General features: G+C 39.2%; 1 protein-coding gene across 1 annotated transcript in view; it reads right to left on the bottom strand.

Moving 5' to 3' along the window:
• The window catches only part of LOC126295008 (uncharacterized), a 40,037-nt gene extending 21,053 nt beyond the window's left edge, over positions 1-18,984 (bottom strand). Inside the window, exon 1 of the mRNA XM_049987261.1 lies at positions 18,884-18,984. The gene's annotated coding sequence lies outside the window, so the exon portion shown is untranslated. The remainder of the gene's footprint in view (positions 1-18,883) is intronic.
• Positions 18,985-23,109: the final 4,125 nt, after the last annotated feature.

The following is a 23,109-nucleotide window of genomic DNA, read 5'->3' as shown; positions in this document are numbered from 1 at the left end:
GATGCCAGCAGTTCCTTGTACTCTTGCAAAGATCTCGGGTGTCCGTTGTGCAGTTGAACAGTAGCAGTTGATAAACAGTGTACACCCCTGACCACCAAACAGACCTGCTGAACACAATTAGGCTCATAGCACTCAAGCATATCACTGGCGCATTAACCTGTGCCGGAAGCACACCGCTATCCCTGCTGTCAGTGATCCATTGCATCAGATAGTTTGTGACGTGTTCATGGTTATGTGTGTTGCTGTGTTCAGTGCACAGTGAATAAGCATAGGTGGAATATGCAAGCACTGGGACAAAAGGAGTTTGAATTCTACATCTGCTTGTGTCAATCTACACTCCTGGAAATTGAAATAAGAACACCGTGAATTCATTGTCCCAGGAAGGGGAAACTTTATTGACACATTCCTGGGGTCAGATACATCACATGATCACACTGACAGAACCACAGGCACATAGACACAGGCAACAGAGCATGCACAATGTCGGCACTAGTACAGTATATATCCACCTTTCGCAGCAATGCAGGCTGCTATTCTCCCATGGAGACGATCGTAGAGATGCTGGATGTAGTCCTGTGGAACGGCTTGCCATGCCATTTCCACCTGGCGCCTCAGTTGGACCAGCGTTCGTGCTGGACGTGCAGACCGCGTGAGACGACGCTTCATCCAGTCCCAACATGCTCAATGGGGGACAGATCCGGAAATCTTGCTGGCCAGCGTAGTTGACTTACACCTTCTAGAGCACGTTGGGTGGCACGGGATACATGCGGACGTGCGTTGTCCTGTTGGAACAGCAAGTTCCCTTGCCGGTATAGGAATGGTAGAACGATGGGTTCGATGATGGTTTGGATGTACCGTGCACTATTCAGTGTCTCCTCGACGACCACCAGAGGTGTACGGCCAGTGTAGGAGATCGCTCTCCACACCATGATGCCAGGTGTTGGCCCTGTGTGCCTCGGTCGTATGCAGTCCTCATTGTGGCGCTCACCTGCACGGCGCCAAACACGCATACGACCATCATTGGCACCAAGGCAGAAGCGACTCTCGTCGCTGAAGACGACACGTCTCCATTCATCCCTCCATTCACGCCTGTCGCGACACCACTGGTGCCGGGCTGCACGATGTTGGGGCGTGAGCGGAAGACGGCCTAACGGTGTGCGGGACCGTAGCCCAGCTTCATGGAGACGGTTGCGAAAGGTCCTCGCCGATACCCCAGGAGCAACAGTATCCCTAATTTGCTGGGAATTGGTGGTGCTGTCCCCTACGGCACTGCGTAGGATCCTACGGTCTTGGCGTGCATCCGTGCGTCGCTGCGGTCCGGTCCCAGGTCGACGGGCACGTGCATCTTCCGCCGACCACTGGCGACAACATCGATGTACTGTGGAGACCTCACGCCCCACGTGTTGAGCAATTCGGCGGTACGTCCACCTGGCCTCCCGCATGCCCACTATATGCCCTCGCTCAAAGTCCATCAACTGCATATACGGTTCACGTCCACGCTGTCGCGGCATGCTACCAGTGTTAAAGACTGCGATGGAGCTCCGTATGCCACGGAAAACTGGCTGACACTGACGGCGGCGGTGCACAAATGCTGCGCAGCTAGCGCCATTCGACGGCCAACACCGCGGTTCCTGGTGTGTCCGCTGTGCCGTGCGTGTGATCATTGCTTGTACAGCCCTCTCGCAGTGTCCGGAACAAGTATGGTGGGTCTGACACACCGGTGTCAAAGTGTTCTTTTTTCCCATTTCCAGGAGTGTATTTTCGTCCACAGCGTTGTACGGTCAAACTTCATACAATTTGTATTGTTTGCGGATGAGGCCTCATTCATCCGCGATGGTGTTTTCAACAGCCAAACAACCAGATCTGGAATGAGGACAATCCCCACGCCACACATATCGTTGGCCAACAACAAAGATTATCTGTCAAGATATTTTAGGGCATTATCCAGGATCACTCAGTAGGACCTAATTTACTACCTCTCCATCTGATTTGTCCACGTAACCTGGTGTTCCTGTGAGATATGCTACCACACTGCTTGCAGAATGTACCGTTTCTTGTCCACAGAATTGTGTGGTTTCACCACGTCGGTACACCAGCCTATTTTGATGTTAATGTTTGCAAGCACCTGAACAACATCCGCCCTCATTATTCAACTGGAAAGCGTAGGTCCCGTCCAATGGCCAGCGTGATCGCTCGATCTTACAACCCTGGACTTCATTCTCTGGGGTTATGTCAATATGTTGGTGTATGAAACACCCTAGATACGCGTACATCAAGACTCCTATCTGAAAACTTATGTTTCATTTAGAAAGAGAAGTGTGTTTTTTAATCGAAACTATCTGTAAAACGTTTTACGGAATGACTTTTCATAACTGAAGACCTGCTTTCCAAGGCCCAAGCTGCCTGCCTCCTGATACAACATTGATCGCTCACGTGCAAGGCCTCCGCGACGAATGTGGCCGCTTCATGTTTAGCGATGTTTAAAGATGTAGCTTTTCTCACACATACCGACTCAGTTTGTGTTTTGAAAAGTTTCTACACAGTCGTTACTTCGCCACAGCTGTTCAGAACAATGAAATATGGCACGTCTTGGAAGACACTAACGTGGTTGACTCGATTCCATTATCGCAAAAGCTGCGATGCAACAGGAATGACCTATGAGGATATGCTGACATCACTCTAAAACTGTGATCACAGAGAGAGAGCGTTGTGCACATCAAAGGTTGTGAGAAGGTGGTGTGAATGTGGGAAATTTTCAAGAACACTGTCATTCTGAATCTGGAATCATTCAACTGTCTGTCAATCCGACATCTCGTGGAAGTGTACTGTGGTGGGGAGAAAAACGGGTTTACTTGTGTTGCAGATATGTGCAAATACTATTACCATGGCTGCACAATAAATAGATGTATTTTTAATAAAATTGTTACACCACGAAGACGACGTGCTACAGACGCGAAATTTAACCAACAGGAAGAAGATGCTGTGATATGTAAATGACTAGCTTTTCAGAGCATTCACATAAGATTGGCACCGGTGGCGACACCTACATCGTGCTGACATGAGGAAAATTTCCAACCGATTTCTGATACACAAACAGCAGTTGACCGGCGTTGCCTGGTGAAACGTTGTTGTGATGCCTCGTGTAAGGAGGAGAAATGCGTACCATCACCTTTCCGACTTTGATAAAGGTCGGATTGTAGCCTATCGCGATTGCCGTTTATCGTATGGCGACATTGCTGCTCGCGATGGTCGAGATCCAATGACTGTTAGGAGAATATGGATTCGGTGGGTTCAGGAGGGTAATACGAAACGCCTTGCTGGATCCCAACGGCCTCGTATCACTAGAAGTCGAGATGACAGGCATCTTATCCACATGGCTGTAACGTATCGTGCAACCACGTCTCGATCCCTAAGTCAACAGATGGGGGCGTTTGCAAGACAACAACCATCTGGACGAACAGTTCGACGACATTTTCAGCAGCATGGACTATCGTCTCGGAGACCATGGCTGCGGTTACCCTTGACGCTGCATCAAAGACAGGAGTGCCTGAGATGGTGTACTCAACGACGACCTGGGTGGACGGATGAATTCAGGTTCTGTTTACCGCATCATCATGGTCGCATCCGTGTTTGGCGGCATCGCGGTGATCGCGCATTGGAAGCGTGTATTCGTCATCGCTATACTGGTGTATCACACGGCGTGATGGTATGGGGTGCCATTGGTTACATGTCTCGGTCACCTCTTTTTCGCATTGACGGCACTTTGAACAGTGGACCTTACATTTCAGATTTTTTACGACCCGTGGCTCTACCCTTCATTCGATCCCTGCGAAACCCTACATGTCAGCAGGATAATGCACGACCGCATGTTGAAGGTCCTGTATGGGCCTTTCTGGATACAGAAAATGTTCGACTGCTGCCCTGGCCAGCACATTCTCCAGATCTCTCACAAATTGAAAACGTCTGGTCAATGATGGCCGAGCAACTCGCTCGTCACAATACGCCAGTCACTTCTCTTGATGAACTGTGGTATTGTGTTGAAGCTGCATGGGCGGCTGTACCTGTACACGCCATCCAAGCTCTGTTCGACTCAATGCTCAGGCGTATCAAGACCGTTATTACAGCCAGAATGGTTGTTCTGGATACTTATTCTCAGAATCTATGCACCCAAATTGCGTGAAAATGTAATCACATGTCAGCTCTAGTATAATATATTCGTCCAATGAATACCCATTTATCATCTGCATTTCTTCTTGGTGTAGCAATTTTAATGGCCAGTAGTGTATTTAGATACTTCCGACCTCATTTTTTGCAGTTCTTTTGTCAGCTTTGTTTATTTACCGCGTGTCATCTATACTCTTTTTCGAGAATTGTCGAGATGATTTCCCAGTGCCTGCAATGTGTCACTCAAAACGTAGCCGATCAGCAGCTGCTTGTAACCAGCATATTCAATTTCGAGGATCTCTGTCATAGCTTAATCATACTCGTTTAATATGAGAAATTCTTCTTCCTCCGAGAAATAAACCCGTTTGTGCTGCTTTCCGTCCACGCTTGGTAAGTAATAAGAGTAGTAGCAACTTGAGAGAAGCATGTTCAAATGTGTACCAACACGTTGGAACCTGTCGCAATGCGCTATGTGTAAGTAATGTTAGTGGTGAGAGAAGAGGCGTGATGAACTGCGACTTGAACTCTTCATCAGCGCACGCTACGTGGCTGAAGGGGTCTGTAAACAGCTCTGCGGAGGGCCACACGAGTCTTTCTCTGTCTCCGACTGCCAGTCAGCACTGGGGTCGGAGTGAAGCGCTCTTGCGGTAACCGTGCCGATTATGGTGACTGCGGAAAGCGCACACGCACATTGGATAACAATGATGACGCCACACTGTTGTCACTATTTACCGACGATGGTGTGACGTCATTCACCATGATCCGCTTGGCAGAGGATGAAAGTAAATGTACATGTTTTCTATGGTGTTTTTGTTTATAGGTGATTATTATGGCTGCTACTTCTTCTATTCCAGACGCAATCAGCCATGACTCGCTGTGGGAGCTGAAACCAGCAGCTGATAATGATGATGACGATGATGATGATCCCTAGGGAACGATTTCGATCTTTCAGAGGCAGATACATGAGTATTCTACAGTGTTAAATTGTTTTTCGTTATTTTTGAGATGCTCTTGTTTGTAGATGTGCTCTATGAGAATATCAGTGTTCTGATACAACCACCAGCTGCTGGTGCATCTGCAGTTGTGCTGTCGTTTGAGTTTGTCAGTCTTCTCTCAGCACATTCCTATGACGACGTCATACACCTCCACTAGTGCTCATGCTGGATATGCCCTTAATGACAAACGTGCCAGTTGATGTTGAGTTTCTGGAAGTGTATTCCAGTAACAAACACAACAGATTTAAGTACATTTATTATAGGGTTTTTCATTTCTCCTTCATTACATACTTATCAAGTGCGTCTCTTTCGTCTTCTTCTGTGCACAGTTATTAGGAGTTCGACGTCGTGTTGAGTAGAAGAGCATTGTCCAAAATTGAGTGAGAAGTGTTGCGACATCATGGGGTAAGTCGATACCAGAGTGGCCATACTGAGTCACTTTTCTGAGATACAGGAAAAGGGGGGTGGGGCTGTAAGACATTCAGCTGTATACTCTACCTTGATTTATATTCATAAGATTTTTTTACCTTATTGTAGGGTGAAAATCGTAGTTTGCATCCTTATCTGGGCCACAACACGCCCTGCCATACCTCTCTGCACGGCTTTAGTGAATAACTACGAGTGGAAGTATCTGGAATACGCGTACCTCAAGACTGCTACAGCTACCTGAAAACTTAAGTTTCATTTAGAAAGCAAAGTGTGTTTTTAAATCGAAACTATCTGTAAAACATTGGTTTTATGGAACGACTTTTCATAGTTACATCTTTCCTAAGCAGGTGCAGTGTATGAGCAACGAAGCGTAAGCTGCACCACAAAGATAATGAAGAAGTCGCCCTTTAAACATACTCGCAAGCTTTTTTTTTTTTTTTTTTGGTCATCAATTTACTGACTGGTTTGATGTGGCCCGCCACGAATTCCTTTCATGTGCTAACCTCTTCATCTCAGAGTAGCACTTGCAACCTACGTCCTCAATTATTGGTTTGGCGTATTCCAATCTCTGTCTTCCTCTACAGTTTTTGCCCTCTACAGTTCCCTCTAGTACCATGGACGTCATTCCCTCATGTCTTAGCAGATGTCCTATCATCCTGTCCCTTCTCCTTATCAGTGTTTTCCACATATTCCTTTCCTCTCCGATTCTGCGTAGAACCTCCTCATTCCTTACCTTATCAGTCCATCTAATTTTCAACATTCGTCTATAGCACCACATCGCAAATGCTTCGATTCTCTTCTGTTCCGGTTTTCCCACAGTCCATGTTTCACTACCATACAATGCTGTACTCGTAAGTTATGACGTACTAAATCTACACAATATTGGATATGTATAGGGTAAATAGCCTTTGCAGAAATTGAATGCATGGGTGATGGTAACGAAAACAAGATGCAATGTCAGGACATAAAACGATGTCAGCAGAAACTAGTCTTAAATACGAGACCCACAAGTATCAGTCTTTGACGTTACTATCCAGCAAACACCCGTAATATTTACAGAGAAAAGATTCAATCTACCCACAGTATTAGTAATTCACTAAAACATGAGTCCCTAATTCTCTTCTCAAAGTACCCATGATGAGCATCACACAAGACTTTAGGGATTGGTACATTGCTACATGCGACACAAAAAGTTAGACTAAGACACAGATCATACTACGTCATTTTGCTTTCCTTGTATACTGCTGTCAGAATCAAACGGTCATAATGGTCCGTGGACATTCTATGTGTTAAGACCACATAGCTTTTATTCTTGTTAGTGGGAAAAATCACTGGTGGTAGTGTTCATAAATCATAGACAGAGACTTCACACTAGATAAAGATTTGAGTTAGGGCACGAGACACGTGCAGAAAGACTAACAACTAAGATAAATGCTCTCAAAAAGCAGCATCCGGTTTCAGGTTAGTCTGGCACAGATTTTCATTGGCCTTGACATATTCATTAAATATTCTTCTTGTGACTGTAATGGCACAGTGCCTTTAACAAAGCCACTCGCTGGCGTAACACGCGCTAACTGGTGGACCTCAAATGCAGGTTTTTGTCATTGTTGCCCGTCCTCTGTGGCTGTGGCGACTGGGGCATTGTTGTGTCACACGGGCAGTGCTGGCAGTGGTGAGCACATGGGACCACCACTGGTGTCGAGTCACAAGTGTCAGCTGCATTATCGTCTGGTCATGGAGTCACGGGAAATGGAAAAATGAATGTTAGGGTGAGAAGAGTTTGCACAGTCATATGAAACGTATAAATTATGTGGTATGTATACAGGTTAATTAGGAGGCGTGAATTCGACGATCCTCGATGTTGAGCACAAGTAATTTTATAGGAACAGATGTCAACTTTCTCATTTCTTAAGAATCCCAATTGTTACTGTGCAATAAACTATAGCTAACCCTAGGGTACTTACAGACTAGTACTGAACCAACATAATCGAATTTTGGCTTCTGTGAAATAAATGCTCTTTGAATTATGAGTTGTATCACTGTGGATGAGAAAGATATAGCTATGTTCCAGCGTTTGTAGACTAATAAACTAATGTTCTTGCTATTTCTGCTCATCCCCCCCCCCCCCCATGAACCATGGACCTTGCCGTTGGTGGGGAGGCTTGCGTGCCTCAGCGATACAGATAGCCGTACCGTAGGTGCAACCACAATGGAGGGGTATCTGTTGAAAGGCCAGACAAACGTGTGGTTCCTGAAGAGGGGCAGCAGCCTTTTCAGTAGTTGCAAGGGCAACAGTCTGGATGATTGACTGATCTGGTCTTGTAACAATAACCAAAACGGCTTTGCTGTGCTGGTACTCCGAACGGCTGAAAGCAAGGGGAAACTACGGCCGTAATTTTTCCCGAGGGCATGCAGCTTTACTGTATGATTAAATGATGATGGTGTCCTCTTGGGTAAAATATTCCGGAGGTAAAATAGTCCCCCATTCGGATCTCCAGGCGAGGACTATTCAAGAGGATGTCGTTATCAGGAGAAAGAAAACTGGCGTTCTACGGATCGGAGCGTGGAATGTCAGATCTCTTAATCGGGCAGTTAGGTTAGAAAATTTAAAAAGGGAAATGGATAGGTTAAAGTTAGATATAATGGGAATTAGTGAAGTTCGGTGGCAGGAGGAACAAGACTTCTGGTCAGGTGACTACAGGGTTATAAACACAAAATCAAATAGGGGTAATGCAGGAGTCGGTTTAATAATTAATAGGAAAATAGGAATGCGGGTAAGCTACTACAAACAACATAGTGAACGCATTATTATGGCCAAGATAGATACGAAGCCCACACCTACTACAGTAGTACAAGTTTATATACCAACTAGCACTGCAGATGACGAAAAAATTGAAGAAATGTATGATGAAACAAAATAAATTATTCAGATAGTGAAGGGAGACGAAAATTTAATAGTCATGGGTGACTGTAATTCGTCAGTAGGAAAAGGGAGAGAAGGCAACGTAGTAGGTGGATATGGATTGGGGCTGAGAAATGAAAGAGGAATCCGTCTGGTAGAATTTTGCACAGAACACAACTTAATCATAGCTAACACTTGGTTTAAGAATCATGGAAGAAGGTTGTATACATGGAACAACCCTGGAGATAGTAAAAGGTATCAGATAGATTATATAATGGTAAAACAGAGATTTAGGAACCAGGTTTTAAATTGTAAGACATTTCCAGGGACAGATGGGGACTCTGACCACAATCTATTGGTTATGACCTGCAGATTAAAACTGAAGAAACTACAAAAATGTGGGAATTTAAGGAGATGGGACCTGGATAAACTGAAAGAACCAGAGGTTGTACAGAGTTTCAGGGAGAGCATACGGGAACAATTGTCAGGAATGGGGGAAAGAAATACAGTAGAAGAAGATTGGGTAGCTTTAAGGGATGAAGTAGTGAAGGCAGCAGAGTATCAAGTAGGTAAAAAGATGAGGGCTAGTAGAAATTCTTGCGTAACAGGAGAAATATTGAATTTAATTGATGAAAGTTGAAAATACAAAAATGCAATAAATGAAGCAGGCAAAAAGGAATACAAACGTCTCAAAAATGAGATCGACAGGAAGTGCAAAATGGCTAAGCAGGGATGGCTAGATGACAAATGTAAGGATGTAGAGGCTTATCTCACTAGGGGTAAGATAGATACTGCTTACAGGAAAATTAAAGAGACCTTTGGAGATAAGAGAACCACTTGTTTGAACATCAGATGGAAACCCAGTTCTAAGCAAAGAAGGGAAAGCAAAAAGGTGGAAGGAGTATATAGAGGGTCTATACAAGGGCAATGTTCTTGAGGCCAATATTATGGAAATGGAAGAAGAGGTAGATGAAGATGAAATGGGAGATTCGATACTGCGTGAAGAGTATGGCAGAGCATTGAAAGACCTGAGTCGAAACAAGGCCCCCGGAGTAGACAACATTCCATTGGAACTACTGACGGCATTGGGAGAGCCAGTCCTGACAAAACTCTACCATCTGGTGAGCAAGATGTTTGAAACAGGCGAAATACCCAAATACCCTCAGACTTCAAGAAGAATATAATAATTCCAATCCCAAAGAAAGCAGGTGTTGACAGATGTGAAAATTACCAAACAATCAGTTTACTAAGCCACAGCTGCAAAATACTAACATGAATTATTTACAGACGATTGGAAAAACTAGTAGAAGCCGACCTCGGGGAAGATCAGTTTGGATTCCGTAGAAACACTGGAACACGTGAGGCAATACTAACCCTACGACTTATCTTAGAAGAAAGATTAAGGAAAGGCGAACCTATGTTTCTAGCATTTGTAGACTTAGAGAAAGCTTTTGACAATGTTGACTGGAATACTCTTTTTCAAATTCTAAAGGTGGCAGGGGTAAAATACAGGGAGCGAAAGGCTATTTACAATTTGTACAGACACCAGATGGCAGTTATAACAGTTGAGGGACATGAAAGGGAAGCAGTGGTCGGGAAGAGAGTAAGACAAGGTTGTAGCCTCTCCCCGATGTTATTCAATCAGTATATTGAGCAAGCAGTAAAAGAAACAAAAGAAAAATTCGGAGTAGGTATTAAAATCCACAGAGAAGAAATAAGAACTTGGAGATTCGCCGATGACATTGTAATTCTGTCAGAGACAGCAAAGGACTTGGAAGAGCAGTTGAATGGAATTGACAGTGTCTTGAAACGAGGATATAAGATGAACATCAACAAAAGCAAAACGAGGATAATGGAATGTAGTCGAATTTAGTCGGGTGATGCTGAAGGAATTAGATTAGGAAATGAGACACTTAAAGTAGTAAAGGAGTTTTGCTATTTAGTAAGTAAAATAACTGATGATGGTTGAAGTAGAGAGGATATAAAATGTAGACTGGCAATGGCAAGGAAAGCGTTTCTGAAGAAGAGAAATTTGTTAACATCAAGTATAGATTTAAGTGTCAGGAAGTCATTTCTGAAAGTATTTGTATGGAGTGTAGCCATGTATGGAAGTGAAACATGGACAATAAATAGTTGGACAAGAACAGAATAGAAGCCTTTGAAATGTGGTGCTACAGAAGAATGCTGAAGATTAGATGGGTAGATCACATAACTAATGAGGAAGTATTGAATAGAATTGGGGAGAAGAGAAATTTGTGGCACAACTTGACCAGAAGAAGGGATCGGTTGGTAGGACATGTTCTGAGGCATCAAGGGATTACCAATTTAGCATTGGAGGGCAGCGTGGAGGGTAAAAATCGTAGAGGGAGACCAAGAGATGAATACACTAAGCAGATTCAGAAGGATGTAGGTTGCAGTAGGTACTGGGAGATGAAGAAGCTTGCACAGGATAGAGTAGCATGGAGAGCTGCATCAAACCAGTCTCAGTACTGAAGACCACAACAACAACAACAACAACAACAACAACAACAACATTTCTGCTCATGCTCTTTCTATAAAATCACATCGTCTACTTATGGTATGATTTTCGTGTCACCTGCTGTTGACCTTTGGCAAAGTATCCTTGTGATATTCTCCATGACAGCAACCATATCAGTGTGTAAACTTTATTTATTTGCTATTTTCTAAACTTTGCAATTAGCAGGCTATGTAATCTCAGACCCCTACCTTCCTCCTTCCATTAGGAGTAGTGCTTCTGAAGAAGCGAAGATGCTGCTGGTGACATGAAATGCCAGGCAAAGACTCTAGGCCAGTCTCCACTAAATATGAAGCTCATAGGCTTCAGCTTGTAAAGAAGGATCTGATGCAAAGTTACCTCAATCTGTTAAGGAAGTGGAGAACAAATACGAAAAAAGATACAGACTATTTTCCATTCCGATCTTGGCCTCCCTGTATCATAGCCCCAAAACGCTCACAGAAGTAGAGGTTGGTTCACAATTCTTCCAGATGGTAAGTATTAGGACAGGAGAACCAAAGATAACTAGTGTGTGAACCAGAAAACCTGGGAAACACACTCCAAGAACTGACCACTCGGTGGGTGTCACATTCTCACCCCCTATACATATAAGGCAGTTTATAAGAGGAGGAAAAAGTCCACTTACTATATCTTCAAATGCGAGGGGAACCAACAGCCGTGAGTAGTGTGTCACACCAAGTGAAAGCAGCTGCACAACGTCTCACCAGTAGCTGAACAGGCGTTCCTGGAAAACTGGTGAGCAAGCCAGTGGATCAGATTTCTGTATAAGCAGAGCTTTCACTTGGTGCCCTCACCAAGAGTATGATAGTAGCATATACATTTTGAAACTAGATCAATGTACACTGCCGGTAATCGTAAGAGTTACAGCATGGACACCTTGACCAGATGTGACAAGGCTCACATTCCAGAGACAAATTTAAAGAGCACAACAACCAGAGTGAGAGGAGTACCACCACCTGACGTAGATTGAGTCATAAGAATTCTTCATCCACTGCCTACAGCAGAGGTATCAACATACCTGAAGAAATGCAAATATACAACTACTTCAAAAATCAACCACATGACTTGTTCAGCAATAAGACGAAGTTCAGGAATAAGAGATCTTGAGATAATTTACAATCAAATGGTTCAAATGGCTCTGAGTACTAAGGGACTTAACATCTGACGTCATCAGTCCCATAGAACTTAGAACTACTTATGCCTAACTAACCTAAGGACATCACACACATCCATTCCTGAAGCAGGATTGGAACCTGTGACTGTAGCATTTACAGTCAGTTTTATGTGCTAGTAAGAGAAGGTGATGTAAATGAGGATGTGTAGTTTGCCTATTTGACTTTGACTAACTGAAAAGCATATGATGTGATGATTTCCACAGGATCGTGTCTATACTGGTTTTGTAATATGAGTAGTCCTTATGACGTTTCCAATTAGTTGTATGATTTGTATGAAAACGAGGAAAAATCATGTCCACTCATATGTGTTTTTATATTTATGATGCCTATGTTTTAACGTAAGTAATATATTTTAGTAGTTCAGCAAAAAACTGTATGGAGTATGTTGCAAGTGAAGTTGAAAGAGCCCTTCTCCCTCTAAACGTTCTAAGGACCATGAAAATCTATGACTACATTTGTACTGGTATGGTATATAACATATTAATTGTCCATTTTACAGTTAGGTGGTGGTACACATAATGTTCAGTAATTTGTGGAAAGTATCCCATCATACATGATAATTATTTAATAGATGAACAAGGATTATTATTTAATGAATAATTAACAAATAAGAGAATCACTTTAACAATAAATTAGTTTTTAAAGAATTAGCTTAAAAATCAGTTTATTATTTAGTTTCTAAGCAATTAGTTTTTAAAAAATTATTTTACTATTTAGTTTACTACTTAATTTAGCAATCAATTAGTTTTTAAACAATTAGTTATCTCTTCTATATATTACAAAAAATTCATTAGATTCCTAAAAACTAATTTTATTAATAAAATGATAATTATTAAATAGATGGCTAGATAGTTATTCACAAAGGATTATTATTCAAAGATAAAACTTTGTTATCCTTAATATATTCTAAGGTACATTTCTTACATTTATTATTATGTTTATCTTTATGTGATGGACTTATGTAAAAACAATTTAAATCTTTAATTTATCGACAAATTTTACATTCTTTTTTCTTCACTTATAACTTCTCCATTATTCATTGTTTATTCATTTTTCATTTTCGTATGTTCTTCACTTGGATATTAGAATTATAAAAAAGTAATTTTTTTAACTTCAAATTATTCATATAAATAATCATCACCAATAATCATCATCACAATCATCATCAGATTCATAGTCCATGTTTCGAAATTGTCAATCAAATAAAGGATGAAAGGAGCTTGTACTTATTGGTAAGAAAGCAAGTGCAGATATTTTTCCTTAACCATTGGTCAATACATTCTTTATGAAAAATATGATTGCTACTTGTTTTAACAAATTGATTATTATTTTCATTACTTAAACAAATTGGACAATCAATATCATTTTCACATACCTCAATTAGTACATAAACTTCTTTTACTTTATTTTGCATTTCGTTTTAGTTCCCCATCTATATGAAATAATTTTTATTAAATTTATAAAAATTTTAATTTTCTAAGTTTTGTACTGTATCTTTCAATATATTTATTACTTTAGGAATTAATTCATATGTTTTATGAGAATCAATACCAAATAATGATAAATTTGGTCTACCAGCTCTAACTACTTTTTTGTAAATTCGTTGTATTCATATAAAATATCATCTTTGGAAAAATACAACAAGCCATTTGTGTATCTAAGTGGAGAATTCATTTTTGGTGGTAATCCTGGAAATTTTCTAGTTATAGTTCCCCATGATTTATATGTAAAAGTACATTGATCAAAGTCCACATATTCGTTAAAGAATAAAAATGTTCTTCCTGAATGTTTACTATGTTATTTAATAAAAACTTTGTACGTTATCCTGTTGTAGTTACTGATTTTGGATATCCCCAAATTAATTGTAAAGTGTGTAAATTTACCATATAAAACCTATAGTCAGCAAATATTAAAATTTCGCCACTTTGTCTTTGATATATTCCATCTACATTTTGTAAACTTAGTGGTAAAAATGTTAACCAATTAGTAACTAATTGTGGTTTATTCTCTATTATTGAAACGCACTTATTATTAAAAATATACAAAATTCTATTTGCATATAGTAGGTGATCATTTTTTTTAACTTCACATAATGATTCAATAAGTTTAATTGGTATAGGCGACATAGTAGTAGTAGTAGTAGTAGTAGTTGTTGTTGTTGTTGTTGTTGTTGTTGTGGTTGTTTTTGTTGTTGGTGTATTTGTTTCTGTTCCATATAAGTTTTTAATATTATCAAAATCATCTTGAGAGAATTCTAAATGTGAACCATTATAGTAAGTATACATTATTGATTCAAATACATCTGAATGTTCTAAACCTAATGACGAATTTCATGTACTAAAACTTCAAATAGATTTGATTGATATTTCGGTGTATATTTATCAATTTCCAAGTACCAGTTTTCATCTTTATCCATATGTATTTCTAATGGATCATTATTCCTATATGGAAAAAACGGTGACCTAACACTTTTCCTTCACCATCTAACTCGTTTGGGCAACATTGACCATTAAATTCTTATAAATGTATTCGCCTTTTACCTGTAATTAAAACATCCGGATCATTGGCACCATGAATAAACTGAATACCAATATGTTTCTGCCAGAACTAAAAGCCACATTTGTCAATTCTAATACTTTTTTATTTGCTCCTTCATAATTATATTTTATATTCTTTTTATTCCATTTATACATACTAGTTCTATAACTATCAAATGAATCTTTTACACCACATCTAGGTTTGTTCATAAAATGTAATGTTTCTTCACTTAATTCACCTGTAACCTCAATATTGTGTGTTAGTTGAAATAACATTAATGGTTCTCTTAATAATTCATCACTAACTTGGGTTGTTTCAGTTTTTGGTGAAATATCTAAGTAACCAAAATCAGTTAAATATTTAGCTGCCTTATTCTTTTGCAATTCTAAGCCCAGTGCAGCTACTATATTTTGACAAACAGCAATAACACAGACATCTTCATTTAAATAGGATTAAATATAATATAATACATACAGTTTTTTTCGTTTACAATGTAATTTAATCACAAATAGAAACTACAGATTTCAGGTACTACTTATTTTTTGCGAAACTAATAAAAAATATATCTCTTAATTGAAATCAATTGTAGATCTGTTCAACAACAAGCTTAAATACAAAAATAAACACATTTTTATGATCATTGATAAAGAAAACAATCCATGGTTTAAACCAAAAGATTTTGCACAGATATTAAAGCATAAAGATACTGATGATGTAATTAGAAAACATGTTGATATTGATGATAAAATAAAATATGAACATTTATCTCTACCCATTTCGTATTTGGTTCTTCTATAAATATGCTCTAGCATACATTCTGCAATACAGAAGTCAACACAAAATCTTATAAACTGTCTGATGACAATCTTTGGTGTCTTCCAGTTGTTTTCATTGTTTTCTGATGTTGGTAATTGACCAAGTCGAAGAGTGGCGATACCTACCGGCATTTAAAGATGAAAACTATTCATAGATTGGAATTTTGCTTCACGGCAATTACAGTGATTTCTATTACACATTTTGGCAATCAATAACTCACTTAACTCACATATTGGTCATTGTAGGCCTTTCCCACTTGACTTTGGAGTGTACTATTTGGCAGAAGACGAGGATTAACCGCAATATGTACGACAAAATGCAAAAAGTTTTCATTTGCAAGAAAATGATATGATAAAGTTACTCCATTGTCATTTGTATATGGACTATCATAATGTTCGACCAGTACATAGCACATATTCTCTGAGGACTGGGTGGAGCTATTGTGTGGAAATTTGTCACATACTAAGGTGTCTGGTCCCTTTGTTGTGTTCAAAATACAAGCATCTAAGTCATTGCAATTTACAATTCCAGCGATTTTTATTACACCATTTGGCAACCGATCACTCACTTAACTCATTTATTGGCCATTATAGGCGCTTCTCACTTGATATAGGAACGTAATTTTTGGTAAGAGACGAGGATTACAAGAAATATTTGCAAGAAAATGCTATAAGTGCTAATTTGTAGTAAAATGTTATGATAAAGTTACTTCTTTGCCATTTTTAAATCGACTATTGTAATGTTTGACTATTACATAGGGTGAATTCTCTGAAAACTGGGTGGAGCTATCAACTGGAAACTTATGTCACATAGTAAGGTGTGTGGTCCCTTCATTGTGTACAAAATAGAAGCTACTAAATCACTGCAATTGGCAATTACAGTGATTTCTATTAGATATTTGGTATTCGATTACTCACTTAATGAACATTGGTCAGTGTCATTGTGTCCTCTTTACTACAGGTGGTTGGAATGCAAAAATGTGCCACATGAAACAATTGAGTATCATGTACATCGAATGGAGCAGCACATTTAAGATGTAATAGAGGTTGAATCTTGGAGGCTTTTTGTGGCACTACAAATATAGAAAGATGTTTTATAATCTTGGATGAAATAAAAGTTTTCTTTTTCTTTTTTAGAGAGGGATGTGGAAATCTACTCTCTTCAAAGTTAATTAGAACAGTTTGCACTGACAGATTTATATAAGAAGTGAAAAACCGAAAGACAACGGCAATTTCACTGTCACCACAGATGTTAGTTTTTTTCACTGATAAGGGAATTAGAGAACTGTTGTTTTTCAAAGAAAGAACATTAGCACAATACAATTCATTCATGATGCAAAATTGATATCTGTAGCTGAAATTGAATAGGAACAGAGTTTTGCACTAAAAGTAGTGGAACATGTGTTAACTGTAGGTGAAGATATGTGTATCATAGGGAGCATGCTACACGACTAAATGTTGCAATCAGCAAAAAGAATCTTAATTGACACACACAACGCACAGAAGCAAAGACAAGACTAAAAGGTCTTATGCAAGAATCACTAGCAGCTAATGCCCACGATATTTGATGACAGTGTAATACCCCTTTTTGTGCCACATCAAAGACTTTTGTCACAGATATATGACAAATATTTGATCAACTTTCTTTGTCAAAGAAATTTGCTAATATAATATTGGCCTTAATGTGAACAATTATGTTGTACCAACTGTCTTACTGTTATGTTAAAGAAATGCATTTCCTCCAACTTGGCTAATAACATTAGATTTGCACCCAGGCTTCAGATCCATTCAGAAACTTCTTCCATTTTTTGTGCCATGTTTGCATCTTTTTACAATTTCTTAGAAATTCCTGTTCACTAGTGATCTTCTAATAAAATTATCTACTGTTATTTACCATGTGCTGTCAAAAGCTGTCTTCAATTCACTTTTGAGCTATTAGGAGTTTGAGAGTTTAATGCTTCCTCGTCTAGAGGCAGATGTGCTGTAAGTTCCTGGGCTTCCTTTCCTCTTTGCCACTATCCAAAATTCTGCTCCTATCTGTTTTCCATTGTCCTCCTTATTACTGTCCTCCTCGTTATCAACCTTATCTCTACATTCAGCCTTATTTTCTGTTTGTGTGGCTGTAGTGGTTGTTGTTCTACCCTTCACATTGGTTGGTCTTTTGGCCTTTCTGCAACTAATTTTCCTTTTTATGGACTTTTCAATTCTTACAAAGATAATGAGTAGTTGTACTATCTGTCTGATCAAGGAGATTATGATTTACAATTACATTCCCATGTGGTGTTTCATCTTCAACTGTTGATCCAGTATCCATTCCAGTTATCATTATTCTCTGGTTCTATATGAAATTTGGTAACTGATTACTCAGTGGTTTAGAGTCCATGTTTTGTTCTTCGAATTTCCTCCTCCAAGATTATCCGATGTACCTTTCAGTCTTTACACTGTCATCTGCACAGTTTCTTTCTGTTTACACACAGTATGTAGTTTAACTCACTTGCTGTTTTTGCAGTACTCCTTCAGAAGGCCTGTTTCTCTACAGAGGGGCAAACAGCAAACTAGAACATGTCTCTCATAAAATTTTGCATTCCACACACAGTTCTGACATTCTGTAACTACAAATCACAGTGACTGATTGAAAACTAACATGCACCCTCTTTTTTGTAACTAACTGTTCTCTGAATTTATCATTTACACCAGCAGGTGATGGACTGCCTGTTTTCTTCTTGGACTTGTTTTAAATCTAGTTTTTCTATCATCCGACCATTTATAATACATTGACTAATTCATTCCACTTTCTGACATATTTACTGTAAAGTCTTCTATTATCCCTACAGGCCCCCATTATCCTGTGTTCTCATTTATTTTTGTTCCCTCCCATATGTTGTGATAGCTTGTTACTTTCGTCTATTAATTCTGTTTCAATTAAGAACACATTGTTGGAAATCTTCACTTCCTTAGTACTAGTGAATAGTTGTGCCATCTCCTTTCTGTTATCCTCCCTAACTCTTGCAAGCAATATTACCCAGTGGATATATATGCATTTTAAGTCTAATGTTTTTGTCCTTGTAATCCTTGTGGTAACCTGCAGTTTGTCATCAAAGATTTTAATTAATGATTTAAGTTTTCTAGATGCATGATTAATTCCAAGAACTCAGAAATTTCTTTTTATTTTTACTGAGAGGTTGCTCTCTCTCTCTCTCTCTCTCTCTCTCTCTCTCTCTCTCTCTCTCTCTGTCTCTGTCTCTGTCTCTATCTGGATAACTTTCTTTGTTAGTCATATTTCATATTCTGTGAATAAAACAGGAAAGATATTGACTGGTTTTGTTTACCTGGTTGTGGAGTTACACTCAGTTTCCATACTTGCATGTATGCATATGTACCTTCACCACAACATGCTTGCTCAGAGAGGAGTTTGGTAGTTTGGTGTTTCTCTGAGTCATGGAGTTGTCTGTAATTAAGAGAATATGGAAGGAGAAGATTAGAACAGAAAAAAAAGAAGGAAATGCTGTGTGGCATAAGTAATGAGGGAGGGGCAGAGTTTCTCTGACTTGGCTACACAGGAAAACTACTGTTCATATTGAAATGACAAATAAAAATTAAAATAGCAAATGAGACCTATTATATCTTATAGAACTGTAGCCTGCCTTTGAATGGTTGCCTTTCTCATTCACGTCATTCAGTGCCACTGTAAAATAAATAAATAATCTGTGATATAAAGTTAATAGACGGTACAGTGGATAAATAAAACAAAGGAGTAATTAGGACTTCAAATCTGTCAACATTCTGGGATGGGAATCATGGATCAATAAGACACCTACAGTTCAGTAAGAAGAGAGTATTTCATAGTTAATTTTTACTTAAAAAGTTATATGTATCATATGTAAAATACCATTATATTCCCCACAAATGGAAAAAAAGCATTAGTAAAATTAATAATTATTATTATTTTATACCTTGGCCCACATAGATAAGAAACTAATCATACAAGCCAGCACTGCACAGCACATAAAATACTATTGCCCAGGTCTCTATGTTCATTAAATCATTCAATATATTCAGGTGAACTATCATCACTGCCAACATTCATTGCTTTCGATATTATATGTTTTGGGATAGGTTCTCCCTTTAGCAGTGCTGCATATGTATCATTTACAGCCTGATTTTCTAATGAGGTATGAATAAACTTTGCATCTTTCTTTTTGACAGTTTTGTCACCTATTGTCTTCTGTTGATGAACATATTGCAGAACTTCCCCACTGAAAAGTAAGAAAATGAATATAACAACAGCTATGTGCAGGACAAAAACTTTTGTAACATAATAGTATATATCGCTTCATGTTTGTTTTAAGTAGTATTTCAAAGATAAAGCTTAAAAAATTAAATAAAATTAAATTAAAGTTCCCCAAAATACAATACTTTACGTAAACAAGTTTTTTGCGATCCTTATTGACCATACTTCTCAAATAACAGAGGAAAGATTCAGTAGGACACAAAAATCACAAAACGCATTGTAAATCTGAAGGAACATGGAAAGCTATTTTATTAACAGTAAGTACTTGACAGGTTTGTACTTTTTCTCAATGGACTATTCTAAAATAACTATAGATTAAGAAACCATGTTAGCTCAATTCATTTTTCAATAAATCACCAGTCCTGTTCTGCTAAGTGCAGTCTTTCCTACAGTGTTAGAAATATATACAGCTGTTGATGTAAGGCTGAATCTCTACTGGAACTTTGTTACTCTGTAGCATAGTAAAAAATGATGAATATGTCAGGTGTGAATGGAAAGTTTTAACAATAGGCCTATAATTGTACAATGGTTGTACTTACCTACTACTGTGAAGCATCTCCTTCAAACCCCCCTTTTGACTGAACAAACCGACTCCAATGATGTTTCCACTTTTGGAAACATTCCTGGAAATTTCTTTCCTGAAGTTTGTTAAAGATGCTCTCCATATTTTCCTGGATGTCTTCAATTGAGTCAAATCCCTTCCATTTTAGTGAAAATTTCAGTTTAGAAAACAGGTAGAAGTCCGCAGGAGCCAAATCATGGTAATTTGGCAGTTGTGGAAGCATAGGAATTTTGAATTTGGTCAAAAATTCAATGATGGAGAAGGCACGATGAGCTGGAGCATTGTCATGGTGTAGCACCCAACTCCTGGCTTTCCACAATGCAGGCCTTTTCTTCTGCACCTTCTCGTACAAATGGTCAAGCACACATTTGTAGTATTCCTGGTTAATTGTCTCTCCTCCAGGGGTGGATTCATGATGCATAATACTGGCAGAATTGGGAAACATCACCAGCATTGTCTTCACCCTTGAAACTCTTTGCCTTTACACATGTCTACTTGTGTCTGTATATGCACGGATGGATATGTGTGTGTGGGTGGGTGGGTGGGTGGGTGGGTGGGTGTGCAAGTGTATACCTGTCCCTTTTTCCCCCTAAGGTAAGTTTTTCCACTACCGGGATTAGAATGACTCTGTACCCTCTCCCTTAAAACCCACATCATTTCGTCTTTCCCTCTTTCCTGATGAAGCAACTGTCAGTTGTAAAAGCTTGAAATTTGTGTGTGTGTTTGTGTGTTTTTTATTGTGTCTGTCTACCAGTGCCTTCTCATTTGGTAAGTCACAGCATCTGTGGTTTTTACTGTAGATTTTTTTTTTTTTATGCATAACATAACTCAGACAAAATAATTCAGTGAACAGTTGTGTATGTAGGAATTTGTGACACCACACTGTTTTTCTTTGCATCCATGAATGATACACACAAGTTGGACAAAAAATAGTAACAACTGTTTGATATTGTGGAGGACTACCTTTAGAATATAGTGCAGCCTGTCACCCTAAACTGCAATTTGTGTAAAACTTGTCATTGAGTTTCATTTAATTCCTCCAAAGAAACTTTTCCAGATCACTGAGAGATGCTGAAGTATTGGAACGCCATTTGCTGTTTTGCAAATACAGATCACAGTGACTTTTCCAGCTGTATGAGTGAGTCAGGACATTATCAAACTAGAAGTTGCAGTCCTCTGCTGGGAACAATGTCAAGGAACATGGACATCTAAACTGGTTCCATAGGGGGTGAATCCCAGTCACCATGTGAAACTGTGTCAAACATGGCTAATTACTGTGATATAAGGACAAGAGCTCCAGATCCAAATGACGAATACTGTGATATCAGTGGGGAAGATCCAGTGGCTGACTAGATGCTGTAACATAACAGGTGAAACTGTGCACCTGAAACAGTCATCCACAAATACATAATGCTATTAGCCTCTGCTTGGGAAATTTGTACTGATATTTCTTTTTTTATGTTTATTTACTAATACATTTATGTATTAATAATTGCAGAAGTATCTGAATAACATAAAGCAAAAAGGAATCATTGCAATTAGGTAGGCTCATCAGGGAATGGACTGTTTCCTTTCCACTTAATAAGTATTTTGGGATTGAGTGTCCCAGGAAGTGTATAGGCCTGAGAACAGTTAGTGTGGGGGCCCAGAGCCACACACAGTGCACAGCAGTAACAGTTTGGCACTGCAATCATTGAGCATATGTGAACATTAATACACCAGCATGCAACACCATAAGAGACTCTGCACCGTGTACCTACTCCGTTCCACAACTTTTTGTGGGACAGTTTGTTTCACCCTTTTGAGATACTGCTGGTCCATGTGAATTTCGCAGAGCTGCTGTGTTAGTGCTACCACCAGTTCACATGGCAGTTGTGGCGAGACACTGCTGACCGTACCAGCACTGCTAAGTGTTTCTGTTCTCACTTGCTGTGCCACACACAGATGTGCTGTGACTGTCTCCACACCGTTGCCCTCCCATCCCTATGATTTCACATGTCACAGTAATAGTCAATGTTGTAGCAGCCACAATTAAGTATAAGCATCAGTAGCATTATACATCTTGTGTTGCTAGTCATCAGCTGTGACTGATGAGAGGCAGAAACTTTCAAGTGCTTGTGGACCAGAGGATATTAGGAGTGATAGTAGTAGCCTTAGTTTTCAATAGGAGAATGCTTGGGTGTGAGTACAAGAACTCACTCAGTTACTGAATGCAGTGAGTGAGAAATTAGATGAAAGTTTAGATTCAGAATTGTAAAATATAAAATCTGAACAAGATGCAAGTATGAAAACTGAAATTGGAGGTTTAAAAACTGAACTGGGAGATACCATTAGTAATATACCACCTGGGCAGGCAGTTATGATGGTAGGGTGACCCATGGAGGTTGGTAGTATTATAGAGCCACTCAGGGGTGAAAACAGTACCACGCAATAGATTTCTTGCCTACATGCAAAGATAGCTTTATAACAGTGATGAGTGAGGAGGTAAAAGTGCAGTTTGTAAAGGGACAGCTGGAGGGACCAGCTCAGACTTGGGCTAACCAACAAGCTGAGGAATTTGTAGACTTTAAGGAATTTTAAGCAATATTCTTGCATAAATGTTGGGGGTAGGCCAAGCAATTAAGGCTGGACAATTACTTCTTAAACGTACCAAATTACAGAAATGGTAGAGATACTATGAGAGAACTCTATGTCAAGGAACC

This window comes from Schistocerca gregaria, chromosome 11 (assembly GCF_023897955.1).
Source record: "Schistocerca gregaria isolate iqSchGreg1 chromosome 11, iqSchGreg1.2, whole genome shotgun sequence".
NCBI classification, from domain to species: Eukaryota; Metazoa; Arthropoda; class Insecta; order Orthoptera; family Acrididae; genus Schistocerca; species Schistocerca gregaria.
This window is presented reverse-complemented; position numbering and strand designations above follow the sequence as displayed.